At 31.1% G+C, this 13,702-nt stretch overlaps 2 long non-coding RNA genes and 2 pseudogenes across 3 annotated transcripts; 2 read left to right on the top strand and 2 right to left on the bottom strand.

Moving 5' to 3' along the window:
- The first annotated feature begins 3,438 nt into the window (after window positions 1-3,438).
- LOC118646331 lies at window positions 3,439-5,116 on the top strand (annotated as a pseudogene).
- A 656-nt stretch (window positions 5,117-5,772) lies between these two features.
- On the bottom strand, window positions 5,773-7,890 carry LOC118646333. Of its 2 annotated transcripts, none has more exons than XR_004963888.1 (7): window positions 7,740-7,890; window positions 7,433-7,604; window positions 7,144-7,352; window positions 6,840-6,994; window positions 6,526-6,755; window positions 6,143-6,436; window positions 5,773-6,023 (listed from the first exon to the last, which is right to left on the bottom strand). It is a non-coding gene; the product is annotated as an uncharacterized LOC118646333 (long non-coding RNA). The 2 variants fall into 2 exon arrangements; XR_004963887.1 differs by having other exon boundaries at window positions 7,144-7,207; window positions 7,421-7,604; window positions 7,740-7,887.
- Window positions 7,891-8,198: 308 nt separating this feature from the next.
- On the top strand, window positions 8,199-10,156 carry LOC118646337. The gene is made up of 3 exons (XR_004963906.1): window positions 8,199-8,862; window positions 9,086-9,226; window positions 9,578-10,156. It is a non-coding gene; the product is annotated as an uncharacterized LOC118646337 (long non-coding RNA).
- Window positions 10,157-10,570: 414 nt separating this feature from the next.
- On the bottom strand, window positions 10,571-13,351 carry LOC105838848 (annotated as a pseudogene).
- Window positions 13,352-13,702: the final 351 nt, after the last annotated feature.

Genomic DNA, 13,702 nt, shown 5'->3' with positions numbered 1-13,702 from the left:
GTATGGCAAGTTACTGTGATAGGAGTAAAAAGTCATTATATGAAATATTCGCTACTGAGTCACTTTGATTAGATAATAGTCCTTAAATGTTGAGAGTTTATTTATACATTGTGCGTATGTAAATTATGTGTATACATGTATTATATATGATTGTACTTTTACACTTTTTTTTTTAATTTTTAAGTTTTATTCTAGCTGACAAGGGATTTGATGCATTATGTTTGAGCTGGATGAAGTAGTAAGTTTGAACTCTTAACTAATAAGAATAACTATATTTGCATCAAATTGTACAATAATTACTTGTTTTTTTTATGAACAGACAATGGAAAAGCAAATGATAGCAAGAGTAAGATTTTGACCAAAGTATAGATGCGTCGGAAGAAATTATCTACAAGATTGATATACCTGCCAACAAATATGATCTATTGTGCCTGGAGTCTAAGTACTGGACTACTTATATTTTTGAATAAGTAAATATTATAAAATTTATAGTTCAGATAAAGAAATTTATTCCTTAAATATATTAATTAAATACATTATCTTTAAATATATTAAAGGTATGAATTTTTTTATCTGAACTATAAATTGTATAAAAATTACTTATTCAAAAATATAAGTAGTCCAGTACTTAGGCTCCAAGCACAATAAATCACATCTGTTGGCAGGTATATCAATCTTGTGGATAATTTCTTGGGACGCATCTATACCTTGGTCAAAACCCTACTCTTGCTATCATTTGTTTTTCCATTTGTACAGTTTAATGCAAATATAATTATTCCTATTAGTTAAAAATTCAAACTTACTACTTCATCCAGCTTAAACTTGAAACATAATGCTTCAAATTCCTTGTCAGCTAGAATAAAGCTTAAAAATTAAAAAAAAATGAAAAATGTAGAAGTACAATCATATATAATACATGTATACATAATACATAATTTATATGTTCACAATCTATAGCTCAACTTTCAACATTTAAGGACTATTATCGAATCAAAGGTGAATCAGTAGCGAATATTTCATATGATGACTTTTTACTCCTATGACACTAACTTGTACCTTCAATCAAACACACTACTTCTCAATTCGCTTCATTGACATTCAGTAAAAGCATGATGTTGGTCTAATATGTAAAATAAGCATAAATCTTTTTCAGTCGATAGCAAGTGCTTGTGCAAGTTCTTAAGCGTTAAGGTATAAAATATATTTGGTTAATTTATGTATATCAAATTCCGTCTTAACAATAACTCAAGTAAATAAATTTTATTCCCTACAAAGTTCAACTTTATTGATATTACAATTTAGAACTTTTATTATAAAAAATAGAATAGAAGTAACTTACAATGTTTTACCCAATGTTTCGAACAGCAAGTCATGTTTTATTGCAATAGTCAACATCTTTGTATCACGACAATCCCAGCACAAGTAGATAAACTCTCAATATTTTATCAGTTTTCTTTTAACATGGAAATGTCAGGTTTCTCGTTGAATTACTCTAGCAATAATTAATAATTGCAATAAATTTTTAAGGAATACCGTTAAAACGTGGAATACACATGATTGAAAGTATATTTTCTTTCCCTGTGTGCATTTCAAATAAAAACTTTATATTTTCCAACAACTTCTAATAAGTTCTCTAAATTTCAAAAGTGAATCGTGCCACAACACTAAAGTTGGCATGCTGGTAAGAGAGAAGTGAATAAAAGCGTTCAGCAGCTGGTCCTATCTTTCTTCTAATATTACCACTGAGGCACAATAAAATTTATTTTTTTATACTTTAATACATCACCTATCTTGAAGCGTTTTGTAATCACCATTTGATTGTAATACCAGCTGGCAAATGGATTACTTAGTAGTTTTATGTTAATAATTATGACGACGAAGAAATAGTGCTCACTTGAAACTTGAAAACTCTGAGTCGCGACGATATAAAATCCAAGACTGGTGTATACGGTAGAATCAACTGTTAAAAGCCATGAAATAACACGTTAACCTCGAAATCACATAGTGTTCCCTCGTCTTACAAATTTTGTACAAATAATGTAAATAAACGAGCAAGATAAAACTAAATTAATAATTCTTGCTAAATTACTATTATTATTTAATGTTTGTTATTTTGCAAATAAAACATATAAATCCTGAAGTGCTACTGTAGATAAATTTTGATCCGGGTGCTATTTCCAGTGTTGTATAGCTTTTGTTATTGAAATTAGAATAGTTTAAAATAATATTAAAAAATATTCCTTTACTTAATTAAAACTTAATATTAAAAATAAACTTGTCAAAATGTTTAAAAAATAATTATAAAGAATGATAAAGAGTTTTAAAAGAAGATACGGGAGTCGGTAAAGTGGCAAATGAGAGAGAATTTAGTCCGCGCCGCTCGAAATTCAGGAAAAATTCGTCCCAAGTAGCAGGAGCGCACGTTAGGCGAGGAAGTTACTGGGGATCCGGTAACCTCCTTGCTTTCGTGCGCTCCTAATAACTCCGATTATTTTTCGGGCCCTTTTAATCGTATTTAATCGAGACCCAACGGATTTTCGGAGCTTCGGAGTTATTAGGAGCGCACAATAGCAAGGAGGTTACCGGATCTCCAGTAACTTCCTCGCCTAACGTGCGCTCCTGCTACTTGGGACGAATTTTTCTGGAATTTCGAGCGACGCGGGGACTAAATTCTCTTCCATTTCTCCACTTTACCGACTCCCGTATCTTCTTTCAAAAACATTTATCATCTTTTATTAACCTTTTTAAAACATTTTGACAAGTTTATTTCTAGTATTCGTTAATTAAGTAAAGGAATATTATTAAATATTATTTTTAACTATCCAAATTTCAATAACAAAAGCTATATATTAAACTTGAATTAGCACCTGTATCAAAATTCATCTACAGTAGCACTTGAGGATTTATATGGATTGTTTGCAAAATAATAAACATTAAATAATAGTAATTTAGCAAGAATCATTAATTTTGTTTTATCTTGCTCAAGGACCAATATCTACGGAATTCCATCCTTGGGTTTGTTAACCTGGCTACCGTCATGATGCACACTAACGCAACGTCTGCGCCGTCGCAGTCGGCGGCAGTCGTCGCACCCGGCGTCGTCCGTGCGTGCGTGACTGATGTAAACAAGCGAAGTCGTCGTCGCCGTTGCTGCTGCAAATCGCACACATTCGTCGCATCAGCAGCTCGGAACGCTCAGATGTTAATTGAAGGTAATATTAATTATAGCTAAGTCAAAATCTGGTTTAAATTTAGTTTTATATAAGCTTTGTACGTAAAGAGTTAAAAATATTAATAGACAATAAAGTTATACAGCTCGTCTCAACAGGCAACATGTTTTCGAGATTAAATATTTAAAATTGTTATCATCTGTTGAAATATTGCTGAAATTATTATGATAGTAGTAAGAAAGATAATAATTGCTTTTTCTTTCAGTAATATGCCTTCTTACAAGTTGACTTATTTCCATCTCGCAGCATTGGCCGAGCCAATTCGCTTCTTGTTCAATTATGCTGGGATTCAGTTAGTTTGTGAATGAACGTATCGATAAAAATGATTGGCCAAAACCGAGTACGTACATTGGATTAATGCTAATAATAATTCTATAAAGCTTGTCATAGTTATTTAATTGGGCTCATAATTGTTCCTGAAAAAATTTTGTTTACATCAGCCAAATTCAAATTTACAGTCACAGAAAAATAATTTTAGTCTTAATTTTAACTGTAATTATTAATTATCAAAAGATTTTTAATGAAAATGTATAGATACAATTGCTGCATTTGTGTTATCACAATAACACATTTATATATAATAACAATACAGATAGGTTCTCTACTATAAATCCTATTCTAACAATATGTTGCATTCACGTTGCTTAAAATCATTTTTCAGCTATGCCATTTGGTAAAGTACCCGTCCTCGAAGTAGATGGAAGGAAGATTGATCAGTCCGTAGCTATCTGCTATTACTTGGCGAAACAATGTGGTCTTGCTGGCAAAGATGATTGGGAGGCTTTGCTAATTGACGTGGCTGTTAATACAATACATGATTTACGCACACCAGTAAGTAATAAATAATACTTTGCTTATACAATATTTATCCAACTCTTGTTTACCAGAAAAACAGATATTTACTCTTAAAAAAGATTTAAATCGCGATTAAAAAATTTGTGATTTATAAAGTTAATTATAAAACACTCGTCGATTATCAACGTGGGTTCAATTATATTTGTGTACATACATATTAATCTTCCTAAATTATAATATTTATGATGAAATTTTAATTGGCACACACTTGGCAACAATGAAAAATACAAAAACTTTCACCCTTTGCACTAAAAAAAAACTCAAATTTAATAGGGTTTAACGTATGCGCATTTAATTAATATGTATGTAGTGAGTTTGTGTAATATACACTTGATAACTGTCAAAAATAATTGTGTTAACTTAGCTATATTTTATTCACAAACAAATAATAACAGAAAAGGAATGTTTCTACATTTGTGCTATATATAATAAATTCAGTCCATTAAAATTTTTAATTTACTATCATCTTATATTTTTTCTTGTTTTTATTAGATATCGCTGCTCTCTCCTATGAAAAAAATGAAGAGGCTAAAGCAGAGAAACTTAAAGCTGCCAAGGAGCTGGAAGGACAGTGCCGTTTTATTTGGAGCATTTGGACGCTCGGGTGCAGAAGAATGGTGGTTATTTTGTCGGCGGTGCTCTTTTGTCGTGGACCGATTTCATCTTCGTTGGTCTTTTGGACTACATGAACCAACACGATGAAAGGGAATATCATTGAAAAAGTGTGAAAATCTGAAACAACTGCAAAAGACAGTCGAAGAAGTATCGGCCATGGCTTGAAAAGCGTCCGCCGAGTAATTTTTGACAGAGAGTTGATGATTGTTCATTGATGTTTTATTCGAATAATATATACATTTTTTTATTTGTACATAATGTATATCTATGTAAGAGAAAGGCATACATGTACATAATATATTTATAAACTGTGCATTGAAGACTTTGCACTCTAATTGTTACTCTTATTGTTATACGACAAAAAATGGATATGTAAAAAATATTGTGAAATTATTTCTAATTAAATCTAAAAAACATTTATTTACTGTACTTTTTTGCATTTGCAATATTTCCCTTTCTGTTTAATCCAATTACTATAAAAATTTACTATATTCTATATTTTTTAATTTTTATGTTTCTAACTTTAAATAACGCAAATAAAATATACATATGATAAACATATGAAAAATATGGAAAAGATAATTGAAACACGTAAAGAAAGTTAGCATATTTTATTAGCATGTTCATATTTTTTTATATTTTTCAAGTAATTGTTATTTAATCGGGCTGAAAATTGTTTCTGAAAAAATTTTGTTTACATCAGCCAAATTCAAATTTACAAACACAGAAAAATAATTTTAGTCTTAATTTTAACTGTAATTATTAATTATCAAAAGATTTTTAATGAAAATGTATAGATACAATTGCTGCATTTGTGTTATCACAATAACACATTTATATATAATAACAATCCAGATAGGTTCTCTACTATAAATCCTATTTTAACAATATGTTGCATTCACGTTGCTTAAAATCATTTTTCAGCTATGTCATTCGGCGAAGTACCTGTACTCGAAGTGGATGGAAAAAAAGCAAATCAATCCGTACAGCTATCTGCCTGTTTTCTCATAACTGCTATGCGTTGCACGTATATTACGTAGAAAATGTATAATAAATAAACAAATATCGTGTATTCTTTGCAAATTTTTTTTTTATTTAAACGTCCGCATAACGATATCTGTTTACGTTCTATTACACACATGTATCGTTCAAATAAAAAGAAGAAATCAAGAATAGAACTACTCTTGTTTCCGAGGTTTTAATAAGAGCGCGCGGTATCGGTCGATTTATTTGAAACTCCAAAGTTTTTGGATTGGATATGTGAACTGCCGGTACATCTTCTATTTCGTATCCCAATTTGTCCGCTACATTCTCACGTGAGCACTGTAAGTTAATTTAACGCAAGTTAGAACACTGTATCGAGATAAAATAACAAATTATCAAAAATGGTGTTTTTACGCGCAAAACTTTTTATTTTTCAAACTTTCGTGCATGAAACATACCAAAGAGAAAGTCCTGCCTGGGCCATTTCTATTCCAATCAAGTCAGTCAACTTGTTTAGTGAAAACTGCTTATCTCGATTAAGTGGTTTGAACTGTATTTTTGATGGTGTCATCATATAGAAATGGACCTTTAATTGCATCCAAATCATGAGTGCCAATAGAGACCAGACTATGTCTTCTTCCTATATTTTGATGCAACTTTTCTTGACGATTAATAAAACTATTGTAAGAATCTTGCGTCAAAGTAACGTCTCTCAAAATGGAAACAACCAAATGTCCACTTATTTTTAAGAACTGAAACAATGAGATGAGATATAATTTTTTACATTAATCAAATTATTCAATGCTAATCAAGACGTAATTTTAAAAAGAATTACACATACTTCTTGAAGTCATTATAATCTTTTCCATTCCTTTGGTTTTATTGCCATATAATGTGGGATGAACATCCTGTTTAGAAAAAAGACGTTATATATAGGCATTCAACCATAAGTGGAGGAACATTTAAAAAGTGAAATTTAAAGAATCCTGGCACACATCCTTTACGCAGTTCTTGTGTAATTTGCATTATGTGTTTCGCTTTTTATTACCAATTGCAGTTCTTTTGTATGTTCTACAAAAAGTAAATCAATAAGATATTTAAATATATTTAAGGAATGATTTTTTTTATCTGAACTATAAATTGTATAATATTTACTTATTCAAAAATATAAGTAGTCCTGTACTTAGGCTCCAAGCACAACAGACAATATCTGTTGGCAGGTGTGCCAATCTTAGATGTAGATAATTTCTTCGGACGCATCTATACCTTGGTCAAAACCCTACTCTTGCTATCATTTGCTTTTTCATTGTCTATTCATAGAAAAAAAAAACAAGTAATTATTGTACATTTTAATGCAAGTATAATTATTATTATTTTCTGTTAAGAGTGTTTCATATAATGCAAATATTTCATATAATGACTTTTTACTTCTATCACAGTAACATGCCATACTATGTACCTTCAAACAAACACACCCCTTCTCTATTCGCTTCATTGACACTCAGTCAGAGCGTGATGTTTGTCTAATATGTAAAATGAGCATAAATCTTTTTTAGTCGATAGCGAGTTTTGTGCAAGTCCTTAAGTGTGAGGTATACAATATATTTGGTTAATTTATGTATACCAAATCCCGTCTTAGCAATAACTCAAATAAATAAATTTTATTTCCTACAAGAGTCAACCTTATTGATATTACAATTTAGAATTTAATTAATAAAAAATATAATGTAAATTACAATATGTTTTACCCAATGTTTTGAAAAGCAAGTCACGTTTTATTGCAATAGTCATCATCTTTGTATCACGGCAATCCCAGCATGGGTAGATAAACTCTCAATATTTTATCGGTTTTCTTTTAACACGGAAATGTCAGGTTTCTCGTTGAATTACTTGAGGCACAATAAAATCCACTGATTACAACTGTCAAGCCATGAAATATCACGTTAACCTCGAAATCACACAGTGTTCCCTCATCTTACAAATGTTTTACAAATAATGTCAATAAACGAGCAAGATAAAACTAAATAATTCTTGCTAAATTATTATTTAGCTTACTATTATTATTTAATGTTTGTTATTTTGCAAATAATCCGTATAAATCCTGAAGTGCTACTGTAGATAAATTTTGATCCGGGTGCTATTTCCAGTGTTGTATAGCTTTTGTTATTGAAATTAGAATAGTTTAAAATAATATTAAAAAATATTCCTTTACTTAATTAATACTTAATATTAAAAATAATCTTGTTAAAATGTTTAAAAAATAATAATAAAGAATGATAAAGGGTTTTAAAAGAAGATACGGGAGTCGGTAAAGTGGAAAATGGGAGAGAATTTAGTCCGCGCCGCTCGAAATTCAGGAAAAATTCGTCCCAAGTAGCAGGAGCGCACGTTAGGCGAGGAAGTTACTGGGGATCCGGTAACTTCCTTGCTTTTGTGTGCTCCTAATAACTTCGATTATTTTTCGGGCCCTTTTAATCGTATTTAATCGAGACCCAACGGATTTTCGGAGCTTCGGAGTTATTAGGAGCGCACAATAGCAAGGAGGTTACCGGATCCCCAGTAACTTCCTCGCCTAACGTGCGCTCCTGCTACTTGGGACGAATTTTTCTGGAATTTCGAGCGACGCGGGGACTAAATTCTCTCCCATTTCTCCACTTTACCGACTCCCATATCTTCTTTCAAAAACATTTATCATCTTTTATTAACCTTTTTAAAACATTTTGACAAGTTTATTTCTAGTATTCGTTAATTAAGTAAAGGAATATTATTAAATATTATTTTTAACTATCCAAATTTCAATAACAAAAGCTATATATTAAACTTAAATTAGCACCTGTATCAAAATTCATCTACAGTATCACTTGAGGATTTATATGAATTGTTTGCAAAATAATAAACATTAAATAATAGTAATTTAGCAAGAATCATTAATTTTGTTTTATCTTGCTCAAGGACCAATATCTACGGAATTCCATTCTTGGGTTTGTTAACCTGGCAATCGCCATGATGCACACTAACGCAACGTCTGCGCCGTCGCAGTCGGCGGCAGTCGTCGCACCCGGCGTCGTCCGTGCGTGCGTGACTAATGTAAACAAGCGAAGTCGTCGTCGCCGTTGCTGCTGCAAATCGCACACATTCGTCGCATCAGCAGCTCGGAACGCTCAGATGTTAATTGAAGGTAATATTAATTATAGCTAAGTCAAAATCTGGTTTAAATTTAGTTTTATATAAACTTTGTACGTAAAGAGTTAAAAATATTAATACACAATAAATTTATACAGCTCGTCTCAACGGGCAACATGTTTTCGAGATTAAATATTTAAAATTGCTATCATCTGTTGAAATATTGTTGAAATTATTATGATAGTAGTAAGAAAGATAATAATTGCTTTTTCTTTCAGCAATATGCCTTCTTACAAGTTGACTTATTTCCATCTCACAGCATTGGCTCAGCCAGTTCGCTTCTTGATGAATTATGCTGGGATTGAGTTAGTTTGTGGATGAACGTATTGATAAAAATGTTTGGCCAAAACTTAAAGCGAGTACGTACATTGGATTAATGCTAATAATAATTCTATAAAGCTTGTCATGGTTATTTAATCGGGCTGAAAATTGTTCCTGAAAAAATCTTGTTTACATCAACCAAATTCAAATTTAGAACACAGAAAAATAATTTTAGTCTTAATTTTAATTGTAATTATTAATTACCAAAGATTTTTAATGCATATGTATAGATACAATTGCTGCATTTTGTCACAATAACACATTTATATATAATAACAACCCAGATAGATTCTCTACTATAAATCTTATTCTAACAATATGTTGCATTCATGTTGCTTAAAATCATTTTTCACTTATGCCATTTGGTAAAATGGTACTCGTGCTCGAAGTAGTCGGAAGGAAGATTGATCAGTCCATAGCTATCTGCCATTACTCGGCGAAACAATGTGGTCTTGCTGTCAAAGATGATTGGGAGGCTTTGCTAATTGCCGTGGCTGTTGATACGATACATGATTTACGCACCGGTAAGTAATAGATAATACTTTGCTTATACAATATTTATCCAACTCTTATTTACCAGAAAAACAGATATTTACTCTTAAAAAAGATATAAATCATGATTTATAAATTTGAGATTTATAAAGTTAATTATAAAACACTCGTCGATTATCAATGTGGGTTCAATTACATCTGTGTACATACATATTAATCATTCTAAATTATAATATTTATGATGAAATTTTAATTGGCACACATTTGGCAACAATGAAAAATACAAAAACTTTCACCCTTTGCATTAAAAAAAAACTCAAATTTAATAGGGTTTAACGTATGCGCATTTAATTAATATGTATGTAGTGAATTTGTGTAATATACACTTGATAACTGTCAAAAATAATTGTGTTAACTTAGCCATAATATTTTATTGCAAACAAATAATAACAAAAGAAATTTCTACATTTGTGCTATATATAATAAATTCAGTCCATTAAATTTTTAATTAATTTTTATTTTTATCTTATATTTTTTCTTGTTTTTATTAGATATCGCTGCTCTTTCCTATGAAAAAAAATGTAGAGGCTAAAGCAGAGAAACTTAAAGCTGCCAAGGAGACAGTGCCGTTTTATCTGGAACGTTTGGACCTGCTGAAATCCTGCTGCTTTAGCTTCTTCATTTTTTTTATAGGATAAAGCATCGATATCTAATAAAAACAAGAAAAAATATAAGATAATTTTGCACCACAGATAATTATATTCATATAATTCTATCACCGAGACGTTGGAACATCACTAATCTGTTGCAATTCAAAGGCTGGCTTCAATTTGGCCAAGAACGCATTCAGGTGTTCTTCCTGCACAATGCTAAATAATGACGCTAATTTGTTGCCAGTATAATTAAGGTGTACTTTATTCCTGAGATTTCCTGTATAATGCTGTTCGTGTTTTTAATTAGTATCGAATGGTTCTAGTTTCTCTATGCAAAGTGCTCACTGCAGAAACACTTATCAAAATAGAAATTCCATATAATTTTGTACAAGTGTCACACATTAAATTTTGATAAATGTTTCATAGCATGTGAAGAGCTTATCATTCTTGTGGAAATCCAATCAATAATGTCAGCTGCAAGACTTTCTGCTTAACTTCCCCATCACTGGCGAACAATGCTGGCGCTATCATCATTTGTATTTGTTTTCTACTTCTTGTTAGTAGAAAGCAAGTGCAAATGATAATAGCGCTAGCATTCGGAATACAGTGTTAACCACTTGGAATGATTCGCTGCCAAGTCTACTGTCAAGGCTGAGGTATGAACGTAAAGATTGGTAGAAGTATTCTGTAAAGACAGGAATATGTATTTTAGTGTAACATATTTTATATTAAATTCTGTACTAAATTTTATATTAACCTGGATAAAATTCTTGGTTCAGTCTCCAGCGGCGGAAGGTTTTCATTGTTCAACACATGACTGAACAGCCTGCGCATTGCATGTTCGCTGAAGGACTGCATTATTTTCTTTTTCAGTGCACAAATTTTAATCATTTTTTGAAACAACTGTATCAATTCGGCTAGCTTTATTTCAATTTCTACGTTTTTATCAAAAATTTAATTTAAATTATTGATTAATTTCTTCATATCTCCATTTTTTCCTTTACTACATTTTAATTGCTGCGTTACCAAGATTTATGAGACAATAACAAAGATCACGTACTTGTTTTACAAATAAACATATCATATCTGATTTTATGTACGCAGGATACAAAGGCATTAAGGCATTTAATTTTAACTTCACTAATGATAGTAAAAAGTCGATCATTAAAGCGACGCATACTGGATTCGCGTTCTTTTCTAAAGTGATTATAATAAATTTTCTATGTCTTTGCCATAACTAGTGGATAAAATTATGTAGTAATAAGTATGTAAATAAAAAATATTTTTTAAATATGATATGTAACTGTATTATATACAATGTTATTATATATAATATAGTGATAATTTATTGTATATAATATATACATATATACATATTTATATATTTATATATCATATATAATTTATTATATACAATAAATACATAATATGTATTGTCTTTAAAATATTTCATTCATCATCATGTCAAAAACTACGTTTCGCGAATGTTTTTGTGCAATGTCGTTGAAAAAAATCGATGATATGTTATCTATATGAAATGTCACCGCAGACACACGTACTGTTTTAATAAAACGAAATTTCTTTTGATAAATGTTTCTGGAGTGGCACTTTGCATGGAGAAACTAGAACCATTTATACTTGTTAAGAGCACGAATAGCACTATACTGGAAATCTCGAATAAAGTATCCCTAAATTGAACTGCGAATGAATTAGGGCCATTATTTTCCATTGCGCAGGAAGAACTCGATAATAAAACATCCTCCTGTCGTATTGCTATCTTGAGATTAACAAACGTTTTACTGGTGTAATATTCATGATATATTTTTCAGATATGTTCGTATTAGACGGTTCCAATAATTTCCTACATTGCATGCTGATGTTGACGTAATCTTAGAATGTTAACAACATTCTTATAAAAGCCTCAGTATTGATAGTTTGCATCAGCATGTACATTGTTGGAAGATTTTTATAGCAAAGATTTACAAGTATACCTAAGAAGAGCGCGATAATCTCTTCTTTGTTCGAACACATTATTCAGTGAGTTAATGTGGAAATTAAATACCGAAGGTATGCTCTCTGCTACAATATCTTAATTCCATATATTAATTCACGTAGTAATTTTAGTACTCTTGTTCTTTTTTCAGTTGTCAGACTTGCTGGCCATATACGTCCACGAGTACAAGAATTTATTAATGTTAATTTCAAGGTATTTTCAATAATTAATACAAAAGTTCAAAAAGCTATGCAATGAGCTATGCAAGTTATTTCGTGCTTCATACAACAAATTAGATCTAAAAAATACAAAATCAAGTTACATGTTTTGATCCATAACAGTGGTCATTCTCAGTAATAATAAAAGACAAGTACAATAAAAAACTAACGATTACTGCTATGGATCAAAACATACTTGTAATATTTTATTTTAGTTTATTTTGTAAAACACGAATAATACGTATAGCACGTTAATCTTTTTTAACATTTTTGTATTGATTTTACATTGCTGAAAGTATCCCAGACAGAGAAGTACAAAACAAATACTTATAATAAATAATAGTAAATCTTTTATAAACATCGTGTGCTGTTTGGGATGTTCACATTGTTAACATTTAATTAAATTCCATACCTCGAGTAATCGCGCTAATATCGACGTAAATTTATATGTGTGGGCAAGAGATTGTCTGTCAGGAACATTTCGACAGGCATTTTGCAGAACATCTACGGCCCTCTAGATAAAAGTAGATCCTGATTCTAAGGAGTTTATAAGCTCGTACAGGCTTACATAGAACTCTGCAAATACACTAGTCCCAGGATCGAATATCCTCAGATCCAGCGACGTGCTTATCACCTTAGCGACACAAAGTTCTATAAATAAAAGTATTTTTCGAAATATGTTATTGACGTGTATCGAGCACGAGTGTATTCTCGTGTACTTACTCCGAGACTTCTTCGTATGACGGAGATTATGCTCGCGCTGGGATGCTCGGTGTAATCCAAGGCTGCTGATATAAACGCTCTCATATGTTAATACTTCTCCATTATTCGCGTTAAAATATTATCACGAATAATGATGTATCAGCATATGAGTAGACAATTTTTCTCGCGCCGGAAAACGCCGAACCATGTAGCCCAGCGATTTCCTTTCTGCTAATCTAAAATTTATCTTGCCGCCGATGTTTCGGTCAGGCGTCGGAAGGTAGGAACTCGATGTTTATGTAGAAAGTGTTTGGGAATCATGATTTTACGAATATTGCATTTTGTTTCGTTCTTGCCCGGACGTAAATAAAAGTGAAGGCTTCTCTCTGATCGTACTCATGTGAAATATCATATTTAGCGGCGAGGAATTGGCTTGTACTCGAGCCTTTTTTCCTC

This window comes from Monomorium pharaonis, chromosome 6 (assembly GCF_013373865.1).
Source record: "Monomorium pharaonis isolate MP-MQ-018 chromosome 6, ASM1337386v2, whole genome shotgun sequence".
NCBI classification, from domain to species: Eukaryota; Metazoa; Arthropoda; class Insecta; order Hymenoptera; family Formicidae; genus Monomorium; species Monomorium pharaonis.
Note: the sequence above shows the minus strand (reverse complement) of the source record. Positions and strands in the feature narration are given on the sequence as shown.